Below are 20561 nucleotides of genomic sequence, written 5' to 3'. Positions count from 1 at the left end.
GCTCCCCGAGGGCGTGTGGTGTGTAAACAGAATTGTTGTCAATCAAGTCGCTTCTTAGAGGCTCCGGGGGAGCCTGTGAGTTGCAGGAGCCCCGCGGAGGATCCCTGTGTGGACGCGGAGGCTCTTGCCGGGAGCACGCGCACCCCCCTGCCTCCCCCACTCAGGCTCTGTGACCTCCCCGCTTTAGTCTGTAGTTTCTCTTCCCAGCCCTCCTTTCTGATGAGCTTTTCCGCCCTGTAACCCTACGTTTCCCACTCGCCAGAGCTGCGGATACCGCGTGGCCATGAGGTAGAATTTCCCAGCTTTTAAACCGGAGCTTTTAACTCCAAGACTGTGGTGGGTAGGTCACAGAAAGGACGAGAACGTCCCTAAACCCTCCAGCCTTTGAGACAGTGTGTGTGCCTTAAGAGAAGTTAATGGCTGGGCGCGGCGGCTGACGCCTGTAATCTCAGCACTTGGGGAGGCTGAGCTGGGTGGATCACCTGAGGTGAGCAGTTCGAGGCCAGCCTGGCCAGCATGGCAGAAATCCCCGTCTCTACTAAAAATACAAAAATTAGGTGGATGTGGTGGCGCATGCCTGTAATCCCAGCTACTCAGGAGGCTGAGATAGGAGAACAGCTTGAACCCGGGAGGGGGAGGTTGCAGTGAGCCAAGATGGCGCCACAATACTCCAGCCTGGGAGACAGAGCGAGACTCCGCCTCAAAAAAAAAAAAAAAAAGACAGTGTGGATCCCTTGAAACACCCACCTTTGATCTTGTGAAGTGGCGGTCCTCAGCCCACATGCGGGCCCCTTGGGGACTGGGTCGCCCCTTAATTCTCCCGGGGACAAATATATTTCACAGGGGATGAAATGGTTTATGTACATGATTTAAATAGTGCTTTGGAGGTCCCAGACATGCACAATGCAGCATGACTTGAAGGTGCAATGATCTTTCATGGAAAATGTGGACTGCGCAGAGTGTTTTCCTTACCTGCTTTTCAAGCTAGCTTGACTCAGTTGCCCTGACGAAGCTGTTGAACCACGTGCAGATGTGTAATCCAGCCCCTGGCGGAGTCGGCCACGCTGTGCTGTTAGGCTCTGCCAAGCCTGGAAGCTGGGCTGAGTCACCCAGGGGCTGCTCTAGCCATGGATTTCCCCCTCAATTTAGAATACGTTGGTGGAATAAAGTGACTACCGCTTTTTACATACACAGTGTCTTCACTGTCTCTCTCAGACATGTATTCTTCTTGGGAAGGGAAGCGTTTTGTCTTAATTTTCCCTCCGGTGGAGACACTTTGAGTTTTTTAAAAAATTGAGTAATAATGACATTCAAATATGCTCATTAAAATCATTTCTGTCTTGGAGAAATTAAATGGTTTGGAAATCCTGTTTTTGCCAAAAATAAAAATGTAAAAATATTTTTTCAAATTATTCCAAAAGCTTATGATTGTACCTTCAATTAGTTACATTTTTAGAGACACATTTAAATTAATTTTTAATAAATTTAATTATATGAGTACTACTTTCAAATTATGAAACATTTCAGGCATACAGACAAAAACTTACAGAGAATTTTATAATAAACACATGTAGGCTGAGGTGGGAGGATGACTTGAGCCAGGAAGTTTGAAGCTGCAGTGAGCCATGATTGCGCCACTGCACTCCAGGCTGGGCATCAGGAGACCCTGCCTCAAAAACAACCCAAAACAAACAAACAAAAAAAACCATGTGTAGTCCACTACCTAGCCCAAGAGATAAGGCCTTACAGATGTAATTGAAGCCCCTCACCACTGACGGGTCCAATTCCTAATCTCATTTCCCCTCTTCAAATTCCAGAGATAAACATTACCTTACATTAGGTGTTTATTGTTTCCATGCATTAAAATTTTTACTACATATGTACAGGCATATACACATAGGCAATACATCATAAAGTGTTATTTTGCATTTTTTACTTTTTTGAGATGGAATCTTGCTCTGTTGCCCAAGCTGGAGTGTAGTGGCACAATCTTGGTTCACTGTAAACTCTGCCTCCCAGGTTCAAGCGATTCTCCTGCCTCAGCCTTCCAAGTAGTTGGGATTACAGGCGCACACCACCATGCCTGGCTAATTTCTGTATTTTTAGTAGAGATGGATTTCACCATGTTGACCAGGCTGGTCTCGAACACCTGACCTTGTGATCCACCCCCCTGGGCCTCCCGAAGTGCTTGGATTACAGGCGTGAGCCACCTCACCTGGCCATTATTTTGCATTTTAAACAATCTTTATATGAATGATATCATACTGCACTTACATTTCTGCAGTTGGCAGCTGCATCACTTTAGCTATATCACAATATTTTTCTATATATACACATTGATGACAGCAGTGCTGAGGTATCCCTTGTCTAGAATGGCCATGCTTCTGTTGTTGATGGATATAAATATAAATTGTTTACATCTTTTTTTTTTTTCCCCCCCAGACAGGGTCATGCTCTGTCACCCAGGCTGGAGTGCAGTGACATGATCTCAGCTCACTCCAGTCTCAACCTCCTGGGCTCAGGCAATCCTCTGGCCTCCACCTTCTGAGCGTTAGGATTACAGGCATAAGCCACCGTGCCTGGCCTTGTTTCTACTTTTTCTCTATTGTAAACTGTGTTGGTGTGAACCTTCTCGTCTGTGTTGCATTGTGCACCTGTAAAGACTTTCATCCAGGAGTAAAAATGTTTCAGGATTTTAAGTTTACAGTCTGCAGCTTTATTAGATACTGCCAAATTGTTCTCCAGAGTCACTAGTTTTACATTTTCACTGTAGAAACATAAGAATATACCGTCAATGAGAGGAAAAAAAGGAAAAGGTATTCCTCATCTCTACATTCAGAGAAACCCACTTCTAACTACTTAAAAATCTTTTTCGTATATAAACTTCCAGGTTTTTCTGTGCTAAACACACACACATAAAAGCAGAAATCACATATGTACACATAAATACATTACATGTCATGTATGTATACATTCATATATGTTACATACATATATACACACATGCATATGTGTGTGCATCTGTAGCTCTGTGTTATGTATATATTTATAATTATATTTAATGTTTGAGGATCCTATATTTTTAAATTTAATATAACATTAATGTATAAAAATATAGTGAACATTTCATCGTATGACTAAATATTCATTAAAATACAATTTTAATGGCTGCAAATTTGTTCAATGTAAGAATATTTATTTGGTTTATTACTATTCACCTGTTAAATATCTAGATAGTAATTTCTCACTCCTATAAAAAGTGCTGTGATGAAGTTCAATGTGGTTTTAAACCAAAACTTTTTTTGAGACAGAGTCTTGTTCTGTCACTTAGGCTGGAGTGCCGTGGCATGATCTCGGCTCACTGCAATCTCTGCCTCCTGAGTTCTAGTGATTCTCTTGCCTCAGTCTCCTTAGTAGCTGGAATTACAGGCATGCACCACCACACCCGGCTAATTTTTGTATTTTTAGTAGAGACAGGTTTTTGCCATGTTAGCCAGGCTGGTCTCAAACTCCTGACTTCAGGTGATCCACCCTCCTTGACCTCCCATAGTGCTAGGATTATGTGAGCCAACGTGCCCGACTCCCAAACATTTTTCATTTATCTTCTTCATGGTCACTTTAGTGGCTTAATCAGTCCTTTGTTACTAGAGCAGCTAAAATCTTTCCGGATAAAATAAAGAAGGTATTTTGATTTAATTTTTTATACTCTTCATGTTAATGCAGCGCAGTGGCACAATCTCAGCTCACTGCAACATCCGCCTCCCTAGTTCAAGTGATTCTCATGTCTCAGCCTCCTGAGTAGCTGGGATTACAGGTGTGCACCACCATGCCCTGCTAATTTTTTGTATTTTTAGTAGAGACGGGGTTTCACCATGTTGGTCAGGCTGATCTTGAACTCCTGACCTTGTGATCTGCCCACCTCAGCCTCCCGAAGTGCTGGGATTACAGGTGTGAGCCACTGCGCCTGGCCCATGGACCATCTGCTTTTCAGTCAGGGAGCTTCCCCCGGGCTCTGATCCTCCAGCTCAACCACCAAAAGCCATGGCCCAAGAAGATACTTCACTTTTTTGAGTCTCAACTTCCATCATCTGCAGAATGGAACTAACAGAAGTAATAACTAATATTTATTGAAGGCTTATGAGAAAGCAGCAACTGCTTGGAGTACTTCACATAAATTGCTTTATTTAATGCCACATCTCTATCAAGTTATACCATTACTACTCCTATTCTGCAGATGACTAAGTCAAGGTAGAGAAAGCTTTAATAAATTACCCAGATTACAGTCATTGCCAGAGCCATGATTCAGACTTGCACACTCTGCCCCCAGAGCCTGCCGCTCCCTTTTCAAGACATTTTATCAGATTTGCTTTCTCTGTTTCTCTCTCTCTTTCTCCTTGTCTCTCTCCACAATTTTTTTACAAAGTTTTTTTGCTGAACCATTTAAAAATTGTAGACATCTTGACATTTCACTCCTAAATACTTCAGAATTGTCAGACAATAAAATGAACACTAATCTAATATCACCTAACCGTAACATACAGTCATGTGTGCGTGTGTGTGTGTGTGTGTGTGTGTCTCCCAGGACAGAATAACTGGGATAGAGGGTATGTGCACCAACTTTACTAGGTAATACACATTGCTTTCCAACACTCTTTACTCATTTAGACACCTCCCCACTCCATACCAATTTGTTCGAGAGTTTCTGTAGTTTTACATCCTCATCAACACTTGGTATTGTCAGACTACATATTTTTGTTAATCTGATGGGGTGTGAAATGGTGTCTCACTGTGGCTTTAATTTGCATTTTCCTGATTATTTATGAGGTTGAACTTATGAGACTGTTCTCTTTCCCTCTTATGTGAAATGCCTGTTCATTTCTTTTACCCATTAAAAAAATGGTTTGTTTGTCTTGAAGGCTTTTCTTTTTAAGATGGAAACTGGCATGACGAATTCTTACTGTAACCTCTGGTTACTCAATGGCTTGGCATCACAAATAAGTAAATGGTCCATAGAGAATGAAGCTGAAAATAGAGGAATGCTTTCCTAAAAGTGATTACTTGGAAATTTGGATTTCAAAGGTTGAAATGAAGCATACAGCTTCATGCTGAATAGCAAAATATACCAATACTTACAAAATTTCACAAGATAAGTAACAGAAATAGCAGCAGTGCTATATTTAAGTAAGAGAGATGAGTTGAATTCAATGTCCTATTTCCCACCTGTCCTATTTCCAGGCATTGAAATCTAAGTCATGAGGATGGTTGTAAGGATGAACTCCAAGTGGGTCTTCCGCCTTTGTACCTGTCCTTTAGACAGTGAGGGGACTTCAGTCATTAGAGCGGCAAGTTGCTCCATTTTCACCAGTACTGAGTGCTGAAAATCAATAGTAGGATCGTTTAATAATGCTCCAAAGGCTTGAAAAGAGCCTGTTAAGAAAGGCTTAAGCCAAAATAAAGGAACTTCAGAGTGAGGTGTGCCTGTATTTGTTGTTATTTTCCTTTCACTTAAAGAGAGCTATTTGTAGCCCTGTACCCCTGTGGCTGGAATAGAATTCAGCCGAGGCTGTTAATCCAGATTTTTCAGATAGGACAGAAGATAAGATGTATCGCTTATTCATGTGGCGGTGTAAGGAAATTTGAAAGAAATAAAGTATGATGAATTGCTTTTCAGCATATAAATGTTAAGATTTGTACCTGAAAGTACAAATCACTTTACAGTGATTTATAGCATTTACTGTTGCTTATCTAAGTGACTATGGTAAATAGAACTGTTCTTACAGATGGGGTAAATGCACTGTTTGCTACACTGTCTCTCATTAGCTTTAAGTCTTTGGTCCTATTTCTACCATTTCAAATAGAAGATTTGGAAATTGAAGAAGTTATTGTGCTTCATTGCTATTGGGTCTACCCAGGTAATAAACTCCCTTTAAAAATTACTTTAAACTGTATCCTGATTGAGATGGGTATATAGTTTCATCAAAGCTAACAGAATTGCATATTTAAATTATGTACATTTTATAATATGTGAATTATACCTCAATAAGAAGAGTATTGGGGGAAAAAATGCCATTTCAGACTCTCCCTCTGGCTGGAATGGTAGAGGTCATATCATCCTCAGAGTGTCACGGGACCCTCCTACAGTCAGTGAAGGCCTTTACAGGCCTGGCCCAAGAAATAATGTCTTGTGGTCTTGGTGTCTGGGTAAGAATCTTTGTCATCACTTTGAGAAAAGACCATAGAGCAGAAGCTCTCTCTCTCTCCCTCTCTCTCTCTCTCTCTCTCTCTCTCTCTCTCTATATATATATATATATATATATATATATATATATATATATATATATATATATTTTTTTTTTTTTTTTGAGATGGAGTTTCGCTCTTGTTGCCTAGGCTGGAGTGCAATGGCATGATCTTGGCTCACTGCAATCTCTGCCTCCTGGGTTCAAGCGGTTCTCCTGCCTCAGCCTCCCGGGTAATTGGGATTACAGACATGTAATCCACTATGCCCCGCTACTTTTATATTTTTAGTAGAGACGGGGTTTCTCCATTTTGGTCAGGCTGATCTCAAACTCCTGACCTCAGGTGATCTGCCCACCTCAGCCTCCTACAGTGCTGGGATTATAGGCGTGAGTCACTGTGCCCAGCCCAGAAGCTTATTTTTAGCTGCCATAAACTTAGTAATAAAAACTAGTAGCAAAATTTCCCACTGATCATTGGTTTGAAAGAGAAGTAATTCTATCCTCCTTTCTCTTGATTCTGGTCAAGGTAAAGGAGGCCAATACCTGAAGAATTATGTAGAAAGCATTCTCTTTGCATCCATCTCTTTGCCTTAGTGAGAAATGATGGAGAACAAGTAGGTAAAAGTAGGTGAGTGATTTAGTTTTACTTCTGAGTTCTTTCTCTTCTTCCTCCCCTTTCTCCTCCCTCCTTCTTCCCTTCCCTCCTCCTCCTCCTCTACAAAATACTGGCAAACGATGGTGGGTGGAGGGACCTCCCTAGCTTGAGGGTTTTAGAATTGGCTCACACCTTTAATCCCAGCATTTGGGAGGCTGTGGTGGGAGGATCGATGAGCTCAGGAAGGAGGTTGAGACCAGCCTGGGCAACATAGTGAGATGCCTGTCTCCACAGAAATTTAAAAAAAATTACCGAGGTGTCGTGGCATGCTTCTGTAGTCCCAGCTACTCAGGGGGCCAAGGAGGGAGGATCTTTTGAGCCCAGGAGGTTGATGCTGCAGTGAGCCGTGACTGTGCTACTGTACTGTAGCCTGGGAGACAGAGTGACACTCTGTCTCAAAAAAAGAAAGAAAAAGAATTGGAAGCATCCTGAGGGGGTCTTTTACTTGTTCAACACTGTTTGCAGTTTTTTACCCCCAAATTTTCAGATCAATAAGTTTGAGAACCAATGATCTAGTGTACCCTTTTGACTTCAGAAAGAGGTCTTTATTAAATTAGTCAAATTATTCTTATAGGTAAATATTTCAAGGAAGCAAGACTCTTCTAAAAATGTATACACTAAACTCTGTCAAATATTAAAATATCCTAGACTCAATAGTCATCCTTCATTCTAGTATCAATCTTTTTGCAAATTAAATCCATTTTCTTTTCCAGTTAGGAGGTCAAAGCCAATGCCAGTAACTGAAGGCAAACTTTTTTTTTCCTTTTTATTTATTTATTTATTAAGGACTGGGTTTCACCATGGCCTTGATCTCTTGACCTCATGATCTGCCCACCTCAGCCTCCCAAAGTGCTGGGATTTCCAGCATGAGCCTCGTGCCCAGCTGACAAACTTTTTCTAATCATCCTTCATAGGTCTTATTTTGTATTCATGCCTTATCTGTTTTTCTTTGCTTTTTAATTTGTTGAGGGGCAGTTTTCTTGTTGCCTGTTTTTGTACAATTATTCTTGTTGGACTGAATGGTTCATCACTGATCTCCCTTCCTTCCTCCTCCTCTTCTTCCTCCTCCTCCTTCTTCTCTTTCTTCCTTTTTTGGTTGCTCATTATAGAAAAAATGTGAAGGAACCCTGAAACCTCTTTGTACCTGTTTTCAATTTCAATCTCCTTCCTTCCCTGCAGGAGAGAGCCGCTTTCCTGAAATTGGTGACTATCTTTCCCGCCCATGTTTTTATATTTTCCTTTTTTTTTTTTTTTTTTTTTTTTTTTTTTAATACAGTGTCTTGCTCTGTTGCCGAGGATGGAGTATGGTGGCACAATTTTGGCTCAGTGCAACCTCCTGTGTTCAAGCAATTGTCCCACCTCAGCCTCCCGAGTAGCTAGGATCACAGGTATGCGCCACTACACCCAGCTAATTTTGTTTATTTTTTGTAGAGAGAAGTTCTTACTGTGTTGGCCAGGCTGGTCTCCAGCTCCTGGACTCAAGTGATCCTCTTGCTGAGGGCTCCCAAAGTACTGGGATTAGAGGCATGAGTCACCACGCCAGGCCTGTTTTTATGTTTTTCTTCATATATCTGTCCATGAACAATATTTTATATTTATTTATTTTTAAAAATATGTATGTATTCATATAACTTATTATGCATCACTCAACATATTTTTAGGCTGTTTATTTAGATTTATTTGGAATTGATTTGGATTTTGTATTTCTGGGTATTTTCCCATCTCTCTCATTCCTGCCTTTCATTGAATTGTCAATATCTCATTGTTATATTCTTTTATTTTCCTTCTTTCCCCCTTTCTGGTTTATAAATTATACATCATAATTCTATTCTTTTAATATTGATTTTTTAAAAGTTCTTAAACAATGTAGAGTTAATTAGTATCTTTTTTCTCCTCCAGACTAATATAGGAGCTTAGGAATTTTTCACTTAGATTTTCCTCTGTAGTCCACCATGTTGTTGTCGGCTGGTACTCAGCATTATCTTATTTTTAAAGTCCTCTCAAGTTATAAGTATTTCTTTTTTGCGGGAGCGGGGGATGGAGTTTTGCTCTTGTTACCCAGGCTGGAGTGCAATGGCACGATCTCGGCTCACTGCAACCTCCGCCTCCTGGGTTCAGGCAATTCTCCTGCCTCAGCCTCCTGAGTAGCTGGGGTTACAGGCACGCACCACCATGCCCAGCTAATTTTTTGTATTTTTAATAGAGACGAGGTTTCACCATGTTGACCAGGATGGTCTCGATCTATTGACCTCGTGATCCACCCGCCTCGGCCTCCCAAAGTGCTGGGATTACAGACTTGAGCCACCACACCCGGCCAGTTATCGGTATTTCTTAGTGTTATTTGGTAATATGTGCACAAATTTCTTTATCCTCCTTTGGATTTTGTCCCCTACTTTTTCCATCTAGATTCTGTGATTTTCCTTACTGAAGTAAACCCAGTAGGTCATTTATTTTATTTTATTTTTAATATTATTTTTGAGGTGGAGTCTTGCTCTGTCACTCAGGCTGGAGTGCAGCGGGATGATATCCGGTCTCTGCTCACTGCAACCTCCACCTCCTGGGTTCAAGTGATTCTCCTGCCTCAGCCTCCCGAGTAGTTAGTATTACAGGCTTGTGCCACCATGCCCAGCTAGTTTTTGTATTTTTAGTAGAGAATGGGTTTTGCCATGTTGGCCAGGCTGGTCTCGAATGCCAGACCCCATGTGATCCGCCTGCCTGAGCCCCCCAAAGTGCTGGGGTTACAGGCATGAGCCACCGTGCCCAGCCTAGTAGCTCTTTTAGAAAGAGTTATTGTGTGGCTGACTCTCAAGACTGTTGGTGTAAACTGTATTTGTTTTATTCTCAGTCTTGAATGAGAATTTGGGTATAGAATGAGCATGATCTAAGATGAGAGTTATCTTCCGTTAGCACCATGCCATCTAAAGATGCCATTCATTTCCTGCAAATGTCTATTGAGACTGATGACAAATTCGATGATGGTTTAATTGGATGTTATTTTGCTTTTAGGAGACTTGCTTTTGTCCTTTGTTAAGATTTTTCTTCTTATCATTGACTTTCTAAAGTTTCATCATAGTGTAGCAAATTGTGACATTTTAATACTTGATTTTTATACCTCTAGGGCTTTTGTATGCTTCTGAAATCTGAAGACTTGTTTGTGTATTTCTTTAGTTCTGAAAATTTTTAGCTGTTTTTTAAAAACATTGTCTCCCCTCCTCATACCCCTTTCTCTGTTGTTTGTTCTGCCTGGAATATTTACTTGATATATATTCATCTTAACCATAATTTCATCACTTTCATAGTTTCTATTTTTTTTCTGCATCCTGAGAAATTTCCTAAAATCGATCTTCTGATTTATGGATTCTTTCCTCCCTTTTATCTATTCATTACCCTGCTCATTAAGGTCTTTCTCCTTTCCTTTTCCCTTCCTTTTCCCCTTCCCTTTCTAGTTCCCTTCCTCTTCTCCTCCCCTCCCCTTCCTTTCCCTCCCTTCTCCTCCCTTCCCCTTTCCTTCTTTGTTTTTAAGATGGAGTCTCACTCTGTTGCCCAGGCTGGAGTTCGGTGGTTCAATCTTGGCGCACTACAACCTCTGCCTCTCAGGTTCAAGCAATTCTCATGCCTCAGCCTCCCAAGTAGTTGGGATTACAGGCTCACCTCACTATGCAGGGCTAATATTTTTATTTTGGGTAGATACGAAGTTTCACCATGTTGGCCAGGCTTGTCTCGAACTCCTGACCTCAAGTGATCCACCCAGCTCAGCATCCCAGAGTGTTGGGATTACAGGCATGAGCCACCACCCCTGGTCCTGTTCATTGAGTTTTAATTTAAATGACCATATTTTTCATTTATAGAGACTCAATTTTTTTTTCTTTTTTTTGAGTTGGAGTCTCGCTCTGTCACCCATGCTGGAATGCAGGGGTTCAATCCTGGCTCACTGAAACCCCTGCCTCCTGTTTCAAGTGATTCTCCTGTCTCAGCCTCCTGAGTAGCTGGGATTATAGGCACACACCACCACGCCTGTCTAATTTTTGTATTTTTATTAGAGACGGGGTTTCACCATGTTGGCCAGACTGGTCTCAAACTCCTGACCTCATGATCTGCCTGCCTCAGGCTCCCAAAGTGCTGGAATTACAGGTGTGAGCCACCGTACCTGGCCTCTGGTGCTTGCTTTTTATTAAGTAGATGTGATGTGAATAAACTTGTTGAGGGTTTGTTTAGTTTCATAGCTGGATATCATGGCATCTGTGCCAGTATTTAATCCTATTTTCCTAACTATCTGCAAAATGATGTTAAATAATTGTTTTATAATGACTTGGGGCTATATTTTCTTTTAACTTCTGGAGAAGATATAGGAAGGGAAGCAGGGATCCTGTGTCCACACAGGCTCAGGCTCATGGTAGTGAGCCCCATTGGGAGGACTCGCATGTAAGAGGGTGACCTTCCTGTGGGGATACCAGGCTCTGAGCATGCAGACCTCCCATTCATTGATGTCCTTGCCACAGCTTGCACAGACTCTGGAGGGCTGTGTGTGTCTCGGTACCAGTGGACTTCTGCCTCATGATTCTAGCAACAACCAGCTGTGGCAAAGGCCATCGATGACCCACATGTTGCTAAATCTAATAGAGGCAGCTGGGTATGGTGGCTCATGCCTGTAATCCCAGCACTTTTGAGAGGCTGAGAAGGGCGGATCACAAGGTCAAGAGTTCAAGACCAGTCTGGCCAACATGGTGAAACCTTGTTTCTATTAAAAATATAAAATTAGCTGGGTGTGGTGGTATGCTCCTGTAGTCCCAGCTACTTGGGAGGCTGAGGCAGAAGAATCGCTTGAACCTCGGAGGTGGAGGTTGTAGTGAGCTGAGATTGTGCCACTTTACTCCAGCCTGGGTGACAGAGCAAGACTCCGTCTCAAAAAAAAAATCTAATAGAGGCTTTTTTGCTCCTCATCTTTCTTGAGTTTTGAGTAGTCTTGCCACTGTTAAGACTGTTATTTGCTCTGTTTTTTCAAAAATACTCTTGTCTTTAGGGGCTTCTGAGACAGTGTATTCTCCTGATTCTCTTCTCTCCCCTCTGGCTAGCCCCTCTTAATATGATTAAGTTTATTACTCAGATGTTAAATTTGGAGCTTCTCAACATTAGTCATGAAATCTCTCTCCTTCTCTTTTATACCCAGACAAACTCACCACCTCCTATGGCTACCATTACATGTCAGTGATTCCTAAATTTTTATATCTAACCCAAGCTTTCCTTTGAGTTCTAGATTTGTAGCCAACTGCTACTCAGCGTCAGTTGGCTGTGTCAAAGCCACCTCAGATTCCACATGTTCTAAACTAACTTCATGATCTTTTCCCTCAAATATTGTCCTCCTTTAATTTTACACATTTCATCATAAGTCACCATCATCCTTGATACCTCCATTTTTCCATTCTTCCCTGCTACCCACAAAAGATCCATATATATCACCAAGCCCTAAAAACTCTACCTCTTAAACTACTTTTGGATATATCTACAGCTTTCTATCTCTATGTTCACCATTGTCCAATTTACCATTATCCTCTATTTGTGAATATAATAACTGCCTGACTGGTTTCCCAGAATCTACATTAGTTTCCTTTCAGTCTACTTCCAGAATAACAGTTACTCATCTTTTTAAAATACAAATTTCATTATTGTCATGGGCTGAATACTTGTTTTCCCTCAAAATTCTTCTGTTACAAGCTTAATGCCCAATGTGGTTGTATCTGGGGTAGGGGATTTGGGAGGTGATAAGGACATGAGGGTGAAGTCTGCATGAATGGGATTAGTGCCCTTTTAGGAAGAGACAGGTGACTTTCACTCTCTCTGCTCTTCACCATGTGAGGATACAAGGAGAAGACAGCTATCTGCAAACTGTGAAGCAGGTTCCTTACCAGACACTGGATCTGCTGGCACCTTGATCTCGGACTTCTCAGCCTCTAGAACTGTGAGAAACTAATTTCTCTTGATTATAAGCCACCTAGTCTGTGGTATTTTGTTGTAGCAGCCCAAATGGACTAAAACAGGCATGTTCCCTTAGGCCTTGTAAAACCCTTTGTATTTGTCAGAATAAGTGAGGTAACATTGTGGTAACGAACAACCTCAGAAATCTCCTTAGCTTTCAACAAGAACAGTTTATTGCTCATTCATGGTATGTCTGTGGCCTGATCCATGGAAACTTTGGAATTCAGGCTGAGGAAGTGGCCTCTATGTAGAACATTGCTGGTCAAGGTAGAGGAAAAAGAGAAAGGGCAACCCATATGCAGGTTCTTAAAGCTTCTTCCTGGAAGGAATGCTCGTCACTGCTGCCTACATTTCATTGGCTAAAGCAGGTCACAGAGTCTCTTCTGAGTTTGACAGCCACACGGCGCTGCACTGGAGGAAGTGAAGCAAGGGTATTAGGTGACCAGTAATACAATTTACCATAGGTGTCAGTGACTTCCTATTGTTTCGAGGATAACACCCAAACTCTAACAGGCCTTTAGGACTCCTGAAGATACTATTTCTGCTGGACTCTCTAACTTTACCTCTCACCTTTCTGTTCCTCATTCTCTGTACCCTAACCATGCTATTCTCTCATGCTTTGAGGATGGCATGCACCCTGTCTTTTCAGCATCCATGAAATCAGTGAACATGCTCTTTCCTCTGTTTGTCTTCCTCTCTTCACCCCTTTATTCTGCTATTTCTTTGAGTCTCAACTCAATCATCTCTTTATCAGAAAAATCTTACCTGGATTATCAGAGGCAGGTTCCTTTGTCTTACGCTTGCATAGAATTGTGGTCTTTTCCTTCTGAGTCCTTATATGAGCTTTTAATTATCAATCCACTAGTGTGATTATGTGATAAATGTCTTCCCTGTCTTGACTCTGAGCTCCATGAGAAGAGGAACCATGACCGATTTTGCTCATCATTATACAGATAGCATGTAGCACAATGCTTTAAACATAGTGTATCTTCAATAAAAGTTGATTGAATGAATGAAAGAGAAGAACGTTGAAATGCCTAAAAGAACCATTGGAAGAATCAAAGCCCTCTGACTTGGAGAAGAGCATATTCATGTGGAACAGTGAGAAAGCTATGGATTTATGAAGGGCTTTCTTGGAAAAGTGGGAGTAGGCTTTTTTTTATTATTATTCCTTCAGAGAGTATATTTAGAACCAAAGTTTAGAAGTTAGAGGTAATGGGGCTGGGTGCGGTGGCTGTAATCATGCCTGTAATCCAAGCACATTGGGAGGCAGAGGCAGGTGGATCACCTGAGGTCAGGAGTTTGAGACCAGCCTGGCCAACCCGGTGAAACTGTGTCTCTACTAAATATAAAAATTAGCTGGGAGTGATGATGGGTGCCTATAATGTCAGCTATTTTGGAGGCTGAGGCAGGAGAACTGCTTGAACTCGGGAGACGGAGGTTGCAGTGAGCTGAGAACATGCCATTGAACTCCAGCCTGGGCAACAAGAGTGAAAGATGTCTAATAAAAAAAATAATAATAATAGTAATAAGTTAGGTGTAATGGATTAAATGTTTGTTGACTATAAGAATAAACTTTCTGACAATGTGGACATGACATCAATATTAGACATGTGTTAGAAATGTGCACATTTCTAATATTGATAGGAATATTTGACATCACATGCATTTGTTGAAGCAAAGACCAGATGACCAGATGTAGACAATGTCAATGGACATTCTAGGTAACAGCAATAGTGGAAGGAAGACATGATACTTGATCCCTTAAAACATCAAAGCATTATAATTCTATTACAAAACATAGAGATAGTAAAATAAGGAGACAAGAAAACATAGGGCATCAAATACAAAGCACTATAGCTGTGTTTACAGAGTGGCCCAGCCACTAGAGCCACTAGGTGCCATACTGATGATGCTCCTCTTGGCTTGTAATTTTTTTTTTTTTTTGGTTAGAAAGAATTTTTTTTTTTGAACGAAAGAAAGTGAAAGAGAAAGGGGGAGAGCGAACAGGAGTCTTGCTCTATTGCCCAGGCTGAAATGCAGTCTAAAAATAGGTATTGAAAACCTCTTTTATGCTGATAGTTGTGCTTAACAGTGGAGACAGGAAGGAATAAGGGAAGAAAATAACAAACAAACAGCCAACCAATATTTCATTTAAGTCTATAAAATGCTAAGCAAATACTGAAGAGTGATTTACTTCCAATTATGTGGTCACTTTCAAAATAGGTGTAATGTGATACTGAGCAAAATGTATGTTCTGTGGATCTGGGGTGAAGAATTCTATAAATTTTCACTGAGTTTACTTGTTCCAGGTCTGAGTTCAAATCATAGATGTACCTGTTAATTTTGTATCTCGTGGATCCATCAAATATTAACAATGTGGTGTCAAAGTCTCATGCTATTATTGTGCGGGAGTCCAAGTCTTTCCTTTTTTTGTTTTTGAGATGGAGTTTCACTGTTGTTACCCAGACTGGAGTGCAATGGCACGATCTCGGCTCACTGTAACCTCCCCCTTCTGGGTTCAAGCAATTCTCCTGCCTCAGCCTCCCGAGTAGCTGGGACTACAGGTGTGCACCACCATGCCCAGTTAATTTTTGTATTTTTAGTAGAGACGGGGTTTCACCTTGTTGACCAGGATGGTCTTGATCTTTTGACCACGTGATCCACCCGCCTCGGCCTCCCAAAGTGCTGGGATTATAGGCATGAGCCACCGTGCCCGGGCTCTTCTAAAGTCTCTTTAGAAGTCATTAAGAACTTATGTATCTGGGTGTTCCTATATTGGGTGCATATATATTTATGATCATTGACTCTTGTTGTTGCATTGATCCTTTTACCATTATGTAATGTCCTTCTTTGTTTCTTTTAGTCTTTGATACTATTAAAGTCTATTTTGTCAGAGACGAAAGTTACAACTCCTGTTTTTTTTTTTTTCTCTCCATTTGATTGGTAAGTCTTCCACCCACCCTTTGTTTTGAGTCTTTGTGTGTCCTTGCTTATATAATGGATCTGGATACAGCATACCGATGGGTTTTGACTTTTTATTCAATTTGCCTATCTGTGTCTTTGATTGGGGCATTTAATCCATTTAAATTTAGGATTAATATTGATATTTGTGAGTTTAATATTGTTGTTTAATGCTAGCTGGCTATTTTGCCCATTAGTTGATCTAGATTCTTCATTATGGAGATACTCTTTACCTTTTGGCAAGTTTTTGGGTTGACTGATACTGGTTGTTCCTTTCTGTGTATAGTGCTTCTTTCAGAAGCTCTTATAAAGCAGGCCTGGTGGTGATGAAATCTCTTGAGTGCTTGCTTGTTCACGAAAAATTTTAGTTTTCCTTCATTTATGAAGCTTAATTTGGCTGGATATGAGATTCTGGGTTGAAAATTCTTTTCTTTGAGGATATTGAATATTGACCCCCACTCTCTTCTAGTTTGTAGGGTTTCAGCTGAGAGATCTGCTGTGAGTCTGATAGGCTTCCCTTTATGGGTAACCTGACCTTTTTCTCTGGCTGCCCTTAGAATTTTCTCCTTTATTTCAACCCTGGTGAATCTAGTGATTATGTGTCTTGGGGTTGCTCTACTTGAGGAATATCTTTGTGGTGTTCTCTGTATTACCTGGAGTTGAGTATTGTCCTGCCTTACTAGGTTAGGAAAATTTTCCTGAATAATATCCTGAAGAATACTTTCCAGCTTGGATTCATTCTCTTCATGACATTCAGGTACACCTATCAAATGTAATTAGGTCTTTTCACATAGTCCCATATTTCTTGGAGACTTTGCTCATTCCTTTTTACTCTTTCTTCTCTAATCTTGTCTTCTTGTTTCATTTCATTAAGTTGGTCTTCAACCTCTGATATCCTTTCTTCCGCTTGATCAATTAGACTGTTAAACCTGTGCATACTTCGCAGAGTTCTTGTATTGTATGCTTCAGTTCCGTTAATTCACTTATATTCCTCTCTAGATTGTCTGTTCTCATTAGGATTTTGTCAAACCTTTTTTCAGGGTTCTTAGTTTCTTTACATTGGGCTAGAACATGTTCTTTTAACTCACAGAAGTTTCTTATTATCCACTTTCTGAAGCCTAATTCTGTTATTGGAATGCACTTGTTCTCCATCAGGCCTTGTTCCCCTGTTGATGAGGAACTGTGATCACCTGTAGAGGGAGAGGCATTCTGGTTTTGGGTATTCTCAGCCTTTTTAAGCTGGTTTCTTCCCATCATCGTAAATTTATCCACCTGTCATCTTTGTAATTACTGACTTTTAAATTAGGTCTCTGAGTGAACGTCCAACTTGTTGATTCCCAGTGCCGGAATCTGAGTAACACACTGTGCCAGCTAAAACAGTGGTGTTAAGATTCATGGTGCTTTTCTGTCCAGGAATCTCCGGTCTGGCTTCCTTCTTGAGTCCCTTTTTTCAATCAGCTGATAGGCTACTCTGCCTTCCCGGAGCTCCAAATGTCGACCAAAAGGGGAGCCAGTCCCGTTTACTCTGCACCAAGAACCGCCGTGCTGGGGTGCTGGTAAAACCACCACTTTGGCCACAAGAGTCACGCTGTTGTGTGTGGACCAGGAGATTCCCAGCGGGGCTGCTCCGCTGGGAATCTCCTGGTCCGTGAGCAACAAAAATTTGTCTGAAAGTGTGGCATCCTCACGTTCTCTGTGCTTTCACTGGGAGCTACGATCTCGAGCTGCTAGTAATCAGCCATCTTGGATCTCTTTGTTCTCGGCTTGTAATTTTAAAACTTGTTAAAAAAATAATCTTTGGGTAGGTTATCTACTAATCTATGCCTTCATCTATTAATATCATTGCTGAAATAAATTGAATATATATATATATATATATATATATATCTTTTACAGGGTTAGGCAAGTAGGCAAAGTAGTTTATAAACTTGAACAGCCTCAAAAACAAAGACCCCCGACACTATAGCATGTAATGTTAAGCAGTGCTTAAGTAATGGTCAACATTTAGACACTACATGAAAACATATATATTAGAGCCATTGCCTAATGCCATAGCATATATATAGATTTCTCAGAAAAACTTTCCCGTTATACACTTTTATAGAAATAGCACATGTAATTTCCTTTACATGGTAAACATAATCTGGATGAAGTGATTATATAATATCATAATATACTCAATAGATATAATCAATATTATAATAAGACTGTTTTTCAAACTACCTGTTCAGAAGGAGATTCACACTACATTGGAATAGCTAAAGCCATTTTCTTGAAGAAGGGCTGCTCGGATTAGTCCCTAGACAATGGGGTAGATTTTAATAGATGCTGGAGAGGAAGAAATGCTAATAGGGCTATCTCATGTTCTAGATTTTCTGGAATAGTTTTGATTTCAAATATAACCCAGGTTATGCAAATATGCTCATAATTGTTAGAGTGGGTGCCTCTCTTTTGAGTCTGAAATATGGTCAGTGTAGACTTGAACAAGTGCATGGAAGTGGAAAGAAGACGGCCAAGCAATGAATCATGTGGAGCAGTGAGTATGTGTCTTCTCGCACCCCCAGCCTCCTGCCCTCTCTCCCTGTTATATTGTCCTTTCTCCCAATAGTAAGTCAAAGGAACATCCTCCTGTTCCAGAGGTAGAAACATTTACAACTGCTGGAAATGTGACGGAATCAGAGATGTCTAACCAGTGTATGCAATCAGCCGCACAGATTGTGAAACAACAGTTGTGGTTCTGTTTGTCCTGTGACAGGATAAAAACTGCAAATCTTTTATAAGATAGGAACTGAAGCCTAAGAGAGACCTCAGCAGCATTCCCTGTGCTGTGGGTCCATTTCACTTTTTGTAATCTCCTCCCATCTTCTCCCTCCCCAAGTCCCATTTTTTCAGCCAGCGTTCTGCCCAGGAAGACAAGGCACGGGTTTTGGAGGGGCAGAGCAGTTTGATTGGATTTTGCACACAAACACTGTAGGTGTCTTGTTTTTTTTTTCTTTTGAGACAGGGTCTCTTTCTGTTGCCCAGTCTGGAGTGCAGTGATATGGTCATAGTTCCCTGCAGCCTCCATCTCCTGAGATCAAGCGATCTTCCCGCCTCAGCTTCCCAAGTAGCTGGGACTACAGGTGTGTGCCACCATGGCTGGCTAAATTCTAAAAATTACTTTTAGTAGAGATGAGATCTTACTATGTTGCCCAGACTGGTCTGCAACTTTTGGTTTCACATGATCCTCCTGCCTTGGCCTCCCAAAGTGCTGGGATACAGGTGTGAGCCACCGTGCCTGACAATCTTGTTTTTCTTTGCTGTTACAGTAGCAAGGGCATAGAAATGCCATAGAAAAAGGGAAGATGGGACTCCCAGCAAGTAGGAGAAACTAAGAGCAAATAGGGTTTTCAGTTTTTTGTTTCTCTAAATGATGAATAAAATGCTTATGAATAAGAAAAAGGTGCCTATAGAATCCATAATAAATATTATGTATTTAATAATGTTAGCCCATTCAGATCATTCAGAGGAAGGACATGCTTAGGATGAGAAGGTTATTTCATTTTTAACTTTTCTTGGGTATCAGGTCTAAAGTTCATCATAATATTTGAAAAAAATTCATTCTTTTTATAAAATGGGAATACTTATATGGAGCTAGCTGAATGTTTGACTAGTAAGGCAAGATTCATTGTGTTCATGTTGCTTTTCTTTTGTTGATTCCTGCTTAAATTTGCATCATTCTACTATTTTGGCCTAAGTAGTCTTGCTTTGATTAAGAAAATTCAGTGCCTGGCATCTGCATGGTAAAATCACAGCAAGAGATTGGAACTCTAGAGAGTGGAACTGTAGCCACAGCAGAGAGGGCTGGCTCCTGCGGTCCACATCACACTACGAAACACCATGCCTGGAACTCAATCCACAAACACACATTTTCCTCTCAGTATTAAAATGTTTAATCTCCCTCAGGCCTCCCTTCTAGAATTCCCTGGATTCCCGAAGTCCACCTAAGTCTGCAATATTATCACTACATGTATATCAAATTAAAATAAAGACCTGTGTAAAAGATAAAAGTAGCTTTTTTTGTCTCTCTTTCTCTTCTGTTGCTGCTGTTTCTTTTCAGCGGATTCAGCTGTCAACTTCATTCCAGGGCAGCTCTGAGCACATGGTCATATAATCCATTAGCAGTTAGAAAGGGGCTCCGTCTCAGCCCTGAACACATTCATGTGAACAGCTTTTGGAAAAACGTTTGATAAACATCTTTTAACATTGGTCCGTGGTCTTAGAAAGACCAGCCTGTAGGAAACTAATAAACATAGCTAATATCTTAATACATAAATACACTTATTTGGTGTATTTAGTTTTATGTTTCACTTAGTACCCCCCAAAATGATGTTTAAGTTGGTAAGAAAGTCAGATTCACCAAAGCAGAAGGGAAATGAGAGGCATTTGGTTCCTGTAGTACTGGCTTTGGGTGAACGATTTTACATTCGATTTTGGATGAATTGTAGAACTTGTTGATTCTCCCAGTCATCTCTCTAATTTGGTGATGAAATCAAATGATATGAAAAAAGTGTTACAGAGACTGTACTAGTTTAAACAATGAACACAGCCAATATAACTGGTGGAAATGGTATTTTAGTGGAAACTCGTGGCAAAGCTTGGCCGAAACAGAGAATATTTATTTTTTCTATTTAGAAACATCAAAGGCAACAGTCTAGACAATACATTTTTATTTATAAATCACTTTTTTA

General features: G+C 40.7%; 1 long non-coding RNA gene across 1 annotated transcript; it reads left to right on the top strand.

Moving 5' to 3' along the window:
* Positions 1 to 211: 211 nt before the first annotated feature.
* LOC144582366 (uncharacterized) lies at positions 212 to 2699 on the top strand. The gene is made up of 2 exons (XR_013534950.1): positions 212 to 288; positions 2443 to 2699. It is a non-coding gene; the product is annotated as an uncharacterized LOC144582366 (long non-coding RNA).
* Positions 2700 to 20561: the final 17862 nt, after the last annotated feature.

This window comes from Callithrix jacchus, chromosome 4 (genome assembly GCF_049354715.1).
Source record: "Callithrix jacchus isolate 240 chromosome 4, calJac240_pri, whole genome shotgun sequence".
Lineage (NCBI taxonomy): Eukaryota > Metazoa > Chordata > Mammalia > Primates > Cebidae > Callithrix > Callithrix jacchus.
Note: the sequence above shows the minus strand (reverse complement) of the source record. Positions and strands in the feature narration are given on the sequence as shown.